This window comes from Eriocheir sinensis, chromosome 3 (genome assembly GCF_024679095.1).
Source record: "Eriocheir sinensis breed Jianghai 21 chromosome 3, ASM2467909v1, whole genome shotgun sequence".
Lineage (NCBI taxonomy): Eukaryota > Metazoa > Arthropoda > Malacostraca > Decapoda > Varunidae > Eriocheir > Eriocheir sinensis.
In genome coordinates this window covers 22,224,055-22,234,421 of record NC_066511.1, presented here as the reverse complement: position 1 = coordinate 22,234,421, position 10,367 = coordinate 22,224,055, and positions in this window count along the sequence as shown.

The following is a 10,367-nucleotide window of genomic DNA, read 5'->3' as shown; positions in this document are numbered from 1 at the left end:
TCTCTCTCTCTCTCTCTCTCTCTCTCTCTCTCTCTCTCTCTCTCTCTCTCTCTCTCTCTCTCTCTCTCTCTCTCTCTCTCTCTCTCTCTCTCTCTCTCTCTCTCTCTCTCTCTCTCTCTCTCTCTCTCTCTCTCTCCTACCTCTCTGGACCCATGGGGGGTCTGTGTGGTCTGATTTGGGTCTAATATCTATGTAAATCTCTCTCTCTCTCTCTCTCTCTCTCTCTCTCTCTCTCTCTCTCTCTCTCTCTCTCTCTCTCTCTCTCTCTCTCTCTCTCTCTCTCTCTCTCTCTCTCTCTCTCTCTCTCTCTCTCTCTCTCTCTCTCTCTCTCTCTCTCTCTCTCTCTTTTCCTGTGTTTATCTGTGTGTGTGTGTGTGTGTGTGTGTGTGTGTGTGTGTGTGTGTGTGTGTGTGTGTGTGTGTGTGTGTGTCGGGCTGAGGTCGACGTGGCGCTGTGGAGGCTCGTGTAGGTGAGGCGTGAGTCACCTGGCACACCTGAGGCAGGTGTCCTCCACACCTTAGTTCAACCCAAATTCGCTTCGCATCGGGTGAATCATGGGGCTTGTTTACGGTAAAAAGACAGAGCAATAGTTATTTATGTGTAAAAAGGGAAATAAAAGTGTCCAGTCTTTAATCAGTCTTCGTTATGAGAGCAAAACGGACGAGTTTCCATGTTTTGAAGGATTAGTATGTAAAGAGGAAGAGCAAAATGTAGTCACACTTTAAAGATGAAGAGCAACTTCCACTCATATTTTCTTTCTAAATACATGCAACTCATAAAGGTAAAAGGTCAGTAATAAATGAGCTTTCTTAATATAAAATATTACCATGTAAAGAAGTTCACCATGTAAAAAAGTTCTTTATTCATTAATTTAAAACACTGAGGTTGCTGCAATTCTTTTTTTTTTTTTTTTTTTTTTTTTTTGACTGTTGCAGGTTGAGTGTGAGTTTTATTAGTTTTTTATCTATTTATTTTTTATCTAAACGATGACTTGAAACATTCATTATTCAGTAGGTCAGGGAAGAACTTTTTTTTTCTTTCATTCCGGAAATATTGAGCTTTTTTTCTTTTTTGCCTTGAAGTCATCAGTTTCAGTTAGCAAGCCATTTTTTTGTGTGTGAGTGGGCGAGAAACATGCAGGTCACAGGTGTTTGGGTCGGCAGGTGCTGAGCCAACCACCACCACACGGGGTTTGGTTGACTGGGCTAGGTTCCTCCTCCTCCTCATCATCATCATCATCATCAGCAGCAGCACCACCACCACAACCACCCCATCAGCTGTGTGTGTGTGTGTGTGTGTGTGTGTTGCATTGGTTTTGTTCATGATTTGAGTTCGTGTCACAAAAGTAATTATTCTCAACACTGCCCAACCACCCCCACCGCCGCCGCCGCCGCCGCCGCTTTCATCACCATCACCATCACCACCACCATCCTCATCACCACTACAGCTGATCTTCCTTCTCCTCCTCTTTCTCTTCTCTCCTCGTCTTACATCACCACCTACCATCCTCCTCCTCTCGTATCGCATCGCTTTTTTTTCTCCCTCCCTCATATTTTCTTCTCTCTCCTCATCTCCCCTCTTCTCTCCTCTCCTCTCCTCACCACCATTGTAATAGATACCATTACCTCTTCTCCATTCTGTCATCCTTTTTTTACGCCCCTCTCTCCCTCCTCATCTTCTCTCCCGTCCCCTCTTATCCTCCTCATAATCTTCCCCTCTCCTTCACCTCTTCCTCTTATATCGCAACTTTTCCTTCTTTCATTCTTTCTTTCTCCCACCACCATCAGCAGCAGCAGCAGAAACAATAACAAAAACAACGGACGAGAGAGAGAGAGAGAGAGAGAGAGAGAGAGAGAGAGAGAGAGAGAGAGAGAGAGAGAGAGAGAGAGAGAGAGAGAGAGAGAGAGAGAGAGAGAGAGAGAGAGAGAGAGAGAGAGAGAGAGAGAGAGAGAGAGAGAGAGAGAGAGAGAGAGAGAGAGAGAGAGAGAGAGAGAGAGAGAGAGAGAGCACAACAGGCCCTGGTCTTCCCCTCGCTGTCCAGAAAGGGAAGGACATGCATACAAGTGAGCATCTCATACAAATTAGACGAAAAACAGTCGAAGTCACCAGTTTAGGAGCGGTGGTTAGCGGGCTTTTTTTTCTACACTTCCTTTATGTTGCCCTTGAGCTGTAAAAAAAAAAAAAGTTTATATATAACAGATCGGGGGACTAATGAAACTTCTAAGCATGTATGGAGGCCAGCTAGGTGATAGGGACAACTTGGTGAAACTCATTGACCTATAGAAAGGCTACTTAGTTGATAAGATACGCGTCTAGGCATATATAGAGGCCATTTAAGTGATAAAAACGATTTGGTGAAGCTTCTAGGCATATAAAGAGGTGAATTAGGTGATAACAATGACTTGGTGAAACTCATTGACCTATAGAAAGGTTACTAAGGTTACTAAGTTGATAAGAAAACTTAGTGAAGCGTCTAGGCATATATAGAGGCCATTTACGTGATAAGAACGATTTGGTGAAGCTTCTAGGCATATAAAGAGGTGAATTAGGTGATAGCAATGACTTGGTGAAGCGTATTGACCTATAGAGAGACTAGTTAGTTGATAAGGATGACTTGCTGAAGCGTTTAGGCATATATAGAGGCCATTCATGTGATAGGGATAACTTGGTAAAGTGTATTGGAACATATATTAGCTAGTTAGTGGATAGGAAAACTTAGTGAAGCGTTTAGGCATATATAGAGGCCATTCATGTGATAGGGATAACAGCTAGTTAGTGGATAGGAAAACTTAGTGAAGCGTTTAGGCATATATAGAGGCCATTCATGTGATAGGGATAACTTGGTAAAGTGTATTGGAATATATAGAAGCTAGTTTGTGAATAGGAAAACTTAGTGAAACATCTAGGCATATATAGTTGGCCAGTTAGTGGATAGGAAGACTTGTTGAAGCTTGAATCCATGTAATAGACTAAATTGATACTATAGAGGCCGGTGTCTTTGTCGTAGAATTGATAGAATGTCTTGGTGACGCGTCCGGGCACAGGTTAGGGAGACGAGAGTGTCGGCAGATGATCCTGGACGGTAGTAATTGTGGCTGATCGGGGACGTGAGGGGCTGAAAGTGAGAGTGGATGATGACCGCCGCCGCATGACGTCACCACTCATTCTGGCCTCTTGCCCCACACCTCCTCCGCCTCCTCCTCCTCCTCTCAGCCTCAGCCTCCTCATGCCAGCCCCGCGTTGCTTCTTCCTACCCGCCTTCCCGCCCTGCCCATCCCTGCCCACCTCCAGATCCTGTTCTCTCTCCGCACCCGTCACACACACACACGCACACACATCTTTTTTATAACTTTTTTTTTCCCGCATCAAGGTTATCTATCTATATATACTGCAGGGATGCGAGACAATAGATCTGTCCAAAGCGTATTCTGGGCGACGAGGGTTTTGTTTCTCTCTCTCTCACTCTCTCTACGCTACACGCCGAGCCCTCAGAATATAAATGAAGGACTCGTCAATGTTTTCTTAGGGTGAAAGGCATGTCGGGTCAGCGGCTGTGGGCAGGGCGTGGAGGTAAGTGCTCACAGGTGTTAAGTCTAAAGTGGCTGCCCCCCCCCCCTCCACCCAGTCACACTTCGCCAGTCAGCTGTTCCCCGTTCACTGGTATTCTCGTTCTCTGTGCTGCGGGCTGTTCTTCGTTGCGTCCTTCCGTTGGCGTTCGTTAGTGATTCATGTTTCTTTATTTGGCGTGTGTTATGACAGTTCAAGGTCTTGGTAGTGGCCTGGCAATGGTGCGAGGGAGAAATCTGCACAAGTGTGAGTGTTCTACGTGTTTATAAGTAGTTGAAGTTGAGGCTCATATTCTTAAACATTTCGAGGCTCGCACACCCACATTTGGTAAGGCTTTGGTAGTGGCTGTTTGGGGTATTTCCGTGGGTTGTTTTATAAGCCTAGTGATGGTATGATAAGGCTTCTGCACCGTGCATGTGAAAGAATACGCGTGAGAACCTGACTAGTATCCTTTGTTGCCGTTGAAAATATTTGCTATGAGAGCCGAAAGCGTCTGAGATTACGAGTCTTAGGGCCAGTTTCACAGTTCCTCATGATGGGTTAGTATAAGCTCCCAAACCAATACCAGAGCCTTCGAAATTTCCTTGTATAGGGTCTGGTGTTTATATTTAAGTTCGCAAATTTGACGAAACTATTCAGGAAAAGTCTTGTGTATTTAGTGTGGCATCGAAGACCTCCCCATTTTGGATTGTATGGGATTCTATTGTTTGGTTCGGGCTGTTACGAAGACACTGTGTTGGACTGTGAAACCGGCTCATAGTTACCCTGTTTAATTTTTACGTATGGATGCTTAGAGTAGGTCTCCCTCTAGTGAATGATATCCCGTAAGTTAAAAGTGTCGCAGGACTCATAAGTGTAAGTTTGAGGGCGTCATTCAGTTGAGAAGTATATATACACACCTGATTCGGTAAAAGTAAGATTATATTTTCTTCTGTTCTGGTGCGCATGTTTCGTACAAATCTGTGTTCTTTGTTTTTTTGTGTGTGTGTGAGATGCATGCAAGATCAAGGTGTGTGTGTGTGTGTCTCTCTCTCTCTCTCTCTCTCTCTCTCTCTCTCTCTCTCTCTCTCTCTCTCTCTCTCTCTCTCTAGCAACAGCAGTCGGATATCTCAACTCCTGCTTCGGTGTATTAACTCAACGTTGTATAAAGCGAATGAGTCGGTCCGGATCCACTTATGTATTTCCTGTTACTTGCTTTTATCAGGTTTGTCTGCATGAGGAGGTTGTGTGTATGTGTGTGTGTGTGTGGGGGGGGGGGGGGGGAGTGATTGTGTACCAGTGATTGATTGTAGCTGGAGCCTGATAACAAAGTGAAGTGTTATCAATGAACACAGATATTCGAGATTAGTATGATTATTTAACAACCTCTATTAACAATTTTACCTTTTTATTGATTGATAGTTTATAAAATTCAGTGCACGCGCTGGTCGAAACGTCTTGTTGAAGCTTTTGTGTGTGTGTGTGTATGTGTGTGTGTGTGTGTGTGTGTACATGAATGAATGCAGAGGAGAGTCATCATAATCCAGTGTAGTGGCGGTCACGTTCTCAAGGCACACACGGCTCCTCGGGGTGATACAGATTCCACTCGGCGATAACAAACCTAGAGTGCCAGGGCCCTGATAACGCGGTCAGTGAGGGTGTGCCGGCCAGTGGTGGAGCAGTGTACCCCGCAGGCGGCCGAGGCCCACACCGCCGCCACCATGGAGTAAGTTCCCCTTGACAACACTTTAAGGAGGCAGGTTGAGTGACAGCGGCCGTCCACCAACATAAACACGTCTTTCAGCATGCAAGTCTCCGGTTGACTCTGGTTGCGTGGCTGTCTGTGCCCGCAGTGGAAGCAGTGGCTTGTTAAGAGTCCCACAGCAGACACCGCGGCTCTGCTCCCCTAGTGTAGCTACATAGAGCCCCCACTGATTCATGGCCCCCAGCTGCCTCATTAAGCCAACATATTGCCAAAGATCCGGCGAAATGAAGGCCAAAGAAGTTGCAGTCACTTTCCTTCCCCTTGCCTTCGATTCAGTCCGCCTCTCTCCTGCTGGGTGCATCCTAAAAACTTGTATGGCGGAACCCTCTTCTCCATTCACCGGATTTACGGGCCTTGCAAGCCACTCATGTTCTTGCCCTAAACCCAAGGTCTAGGTTGCTTAAATTCTGCAGGCCGTGACCACCTGGTTCCTGCCGCAGTCACGGACGGCGCGCATAGGGCCGGTGACAGGCATGTGTGACTGCACATCTTGTTATGCTTGAGGTTGTACGGGTGGCTTCATTTCCCCTTTGATAGCGTAGAGTTGTGAGGCGTGATATGTAGATAGATAGATAGATATATAGAGAGAGATAGATGTGGGTGTGGGTGTGTAAAGTTATTAATTAATTAATCTATCTGCCCGTAGATCGCACCACCTTGATTATCCGTGGTGCCTTAGGCCTCTGATATCTTGTGTGATATAAAAATGTCATGAGCGACACATGTAGACGCAGCCAATGTCAGGGTCTGTGGTCAGGGCCTGGAACAACAATGAAAGCATGACGAGTGGCTGGGTTTTGTGCTCCTTTGTATCGAGCTGTCTTAGTGTGTGTGTGTGGGTGTGGGTGTGGGTGTGTGTGGGTGTTCTTGAAGCAAATAACACCTGGTAATCGGGTGATCATTGGTGTTCGTGCATTGGCTGGCCCGTGCAGCATCCTCGCGTCCGTGCTTCTGTGATTGAAGCCGGGGCCTCAGTGGAAGCAGGGCAGCACTGAGGAGCATGACAGACTCTCGTGCCCCGCCCTCCCACGGGCATGGCAGTCTGGACACTCCACACACTTCCCTTAACCTTAACACACGAAGGAAGGAAGCTCTAACCTAGAGTCTGGCATTAGCTCAATATACTTGTTTTTTTATGTTATTTAGGGACACTGCGTCATCTACAACGTTTTTTTTTTTTTTAAGGCCTTTTGTTCACCAGATGATCCTGTGACAGTTCCAATCCCTCTCCCTCGCCGAATGTCTTTGTTGAGGCCGGTGACTCACGGGCACCAGTTCCCGCGATTAGAGAAAAGCAGCGCAGTAATATTGTGTGTGGTATATGTAACGTATCTACCATCTCTGTGTTTGTCCGTGTTTTACAGAGGAAGCATCTGTAATACTCTTGGAAGGCGTAATCTAAAAGTGGTAACCATTAGGCTGCGGTCGAACAAGATAAAATGAATCAGTTAGGCCTGTAACCTTGTGGCTCAGATTATTTAAGGCTTTCGAGTTTTCGGAAGCCTCGGTGTCCTTGGTGTTCATTTCGCAACAGCGTCGCCGCTTTTTATGACAGTCGTGAGTTGGTTCTTCCGTCGTAACGCAGCGGGGAGAGCGGGAGTGGAGGCGCTGCTCCTCGGGTCGTCTGTGTACACCAGCAATAAATCGATACGAAAGCTAAATGTCAACAAGGTTTGGATAGGTGAGGTCACGCGGCCTGGGGCGGTGAGAGGCTGCGGTGAGGCGGCCCTGCGGCACCCCGTCTCGCTGCCCGTCAGGCTGGCTGCGTGCGTGGCCGCTGGCTTGCATCTCCGGATACACTGATGAAAGAGCGCTCCAGTTACATGTAACCTGTAATTTCCTGAGTATGAGAAATCGAGGACCTTGGTTACGTAGGTCAACCTCGAAGGGGGGGCATTTACAAGGACAAGATATAAATGGAAGGAAAAGCGACATTTGGATAAGCTGTGTCCTAAATATAACTCCGGGAAATGAAAGAGTTTCAACAAGTGAGGCATTCCTGGAAACATTCCACGAACAGGGGGAAGTTTGTGTAGTAATTTGGAATGTCGCTGTCAAACCCTGTATAGTTGCCAAATACCACTAATGGGAATAAAGTGCTGATGTAATGTATACCGATACGAACAAGACCTCCCGCGTGGGACACTGTAAAGGGGTGATACATGCATTATCGTATAGCAGGTAATGAGTGACCAGTTGCCTAATATCACCAGCGGGAGATATCGCCGCCACTGATACAAGAAGGTGAAACACGCGAACTAGACCTCCACGATGAGAGATAGCGCCGGTGTCAAGGGTCTGCTCTGGAGGATAGATATCTAGTGAGTGTTGTGTAAGACGTGGCACCAGCGTCGGCAGTACGTCCATGAGTTTTGCCAGAGAGAGAGAGAGATGGGGGGGGGGGGGGGGATGATGCGTCGCTTACGAAAGGGAAAGTGGTCAGGGCTGGTGAGAGTGGAAGGTGAGGAATGAGAGAGGGAGGGCTTGGTGAGGAAAACAGACAGGGGTGGTTGGAGAGAGGGATGACGGGTCAGGAGAAGGAGGGGATGCTGGGGCGAGGAGGAGAAGGAAAGAGATTGTGGAGGGAGTAGATGAGAGTGTGGGCGAAGCTGGAGGAGAGAGAAGAGGCAGAGGGATGATGGTGGAGGGAGGAGATGAGAGGATAAGCAGGAAAATAGACAGTGAAGGGAAGAAAGAAGAAGGGAAAGAGATAGTGGAGAGAGAGAGATGATAGTGTACTGATGGCGGAGGAAGGAGAAGAGTAAGGAAAGAGACAGTAGTGGGAGATGATAGGGTAAGCAGAAATATAGATGATGAAAGGAGGAGAGAGAGAGAGATAAGGAGGGAAAGATATCGTGGAGAGAGAAGATGAGAGGGTTGGAAGAAATATGCATGATGAACGAAAGAGAGGAGAGAAAAGATAGCTAGTGAAGGGAGGAGAGGATACAATATGATATGGATGGTGGAGGGAGAGAGAGATACTGTGAAGAGAGGAGAGTGGGGGGTTGGGTAAGGGAAGGAGGAGACGGTGGAGGGTTCGTGTGTGGGGGTGGTGGTGGGGAAGGATGCCAGCGAGATAGCGACGACAGGGAGGGCACCAAACACATGCTGAGTAATTTCTTTGTTTCCCGCCCCACAAATAGAATATATAACTGTTTCTCTACTTTTTGTTTCAGCACTTATATTTACGTGCGTGGAGGAAGAGTGTATACGGTGTGAGGGTCCGCAGGAGAGAGAGAGAGAGAGAGAGAGAGAGAGAGAGAGAGAGAGAGAGAGAGAGAGAGAGAGAGAGAATTACATTGATTTTTTACATAGATAAGCAGACCAGAATTACGTAGATAACCAGACCAGAGAATTACATAGATAACCAGACCAGTTACATAGATAGCCAGACCAGAGAGAGAGAGAGAGAGGGACCGTGATACTTCAAAGATAAAACAAAAATAAAAATAAAAAGATTAACGTAAGGCTGAATCATCCTATCAATTTCTCTCTCTCAAGTAAAAAAAAATCAATATGTCAAGATCCGGCTCCTCATTTCCTTCGGGGGTTAAGATAAAACACTGACCTAAAAAAAGTATTAAGAAAAGAAGAGATGCAGGCGAGGGTGAGTCATACAGCATCCACCTCCATTGTCTTTTGGCTTCGTCTCCCCGTGGTGATGGAGGAGGAAGCTGGCCATGGGGAGGAAAGCAAAGGAAAAGTTGAGCCAATGAGAGTCAGGGAAAGTAAGGTTGTACAAGGATTAAGTGTCTGTGGATGTTGTGTTGTCGGGGTATGATGAGGAGGGAGTTATGACAAGCACTTCCACTCATTTTTCCTGTTCGTTTTGTAGATGAAACTATAGTCGGTATTTTCAAACGCTACCGCTTCCCACAACTGTTTCCAAAGGCCTAAAAGGGAATCAATCGGGTTTTAATGAGTCTTACTTGAGGTTCATGGTACAGAAGAAGGGTCACACTACCATCAGGGTCATAAAACTACCTCTGGAAATGCCCAAAACTCCTACGAAAGCCTTGACAAATGTGTGTGCTTGGGGGCCGAAATGTTTAAGAATATGACCCTGTAGCTTGTGGAAAGACAGCATGTGGAGTAAAGGAAAGGAAGCTGGTGTATGAGGAGGAGGGAGTCATGGCTGGCACTTCCACTGTCATTTATTGTTCCTTCGGGAGATAAAACTACAGCGTGTGGAAAGTTGTGAACTGGAAATTGATATACGTGGGGAGTGAGGGTGAGACGGAGATGTAGACGATATAGAAAAAGATTTATAACCACGAAGTTGGGGTTAAGTGGCGAGGAACGGAGAGCAGAGGTAGGAAAAAAAACACCGTCAAAAGCTGAATATATTGTTAACCCGGTAGCAGCGACGGACCAAATTTGTGGCTTTAGCGTGTAGCAGCGACGGGCCACATTTTTGCCATGATATAAACCCCCCAAAATAGATGATGCATAAACTGATCACAAATGCGTTGATATATATTATGAAATGGTTTGCGTGAGTGATGATTCTTTCTCATTATTTTACTTAGAGGGGCCTTTAACCTAACCTAACTTAACCTAACCTAAGAATATGACCCCCGCAGCTACCGGGTTAATGGACTTGTTAGGTTTGAGGCAAAGGTATAGGTGGGGCTTACCGACTTACGTTTATCTGGTGTAAGATAAGAGGTCTGGAGGAGAAAGGAGAGGAGGGAGAGGGGGGTGCGCTGATAAGGGGGCAGGGAGGGGCGAGGTCAGAGTGATGTAAATGTTATCGTGATAAGGAGAGGCTGCTACACGGAGCTTATCGGCGTTATCGTGCCGTAGATTAGTGGTGGAGTGCTCTGGGATCGAGGGCACCTGGAGAAAAAACTCGAGACATGTATACTCCGTTGTCAAAACATTCTTTCATTTATTTTGTTGTAGTTGTTTTTCGCCACACAAAAAATTTAACCCAGTAGCAGCAGGGATCATGTTTCTTAATGGTCCCTCTAAGCGAGAAAAATGAGAAAAAATCATCACTCACACAAACCATTTCATAATATATATCAAAGCATTTGTGATCAGATTATGTATC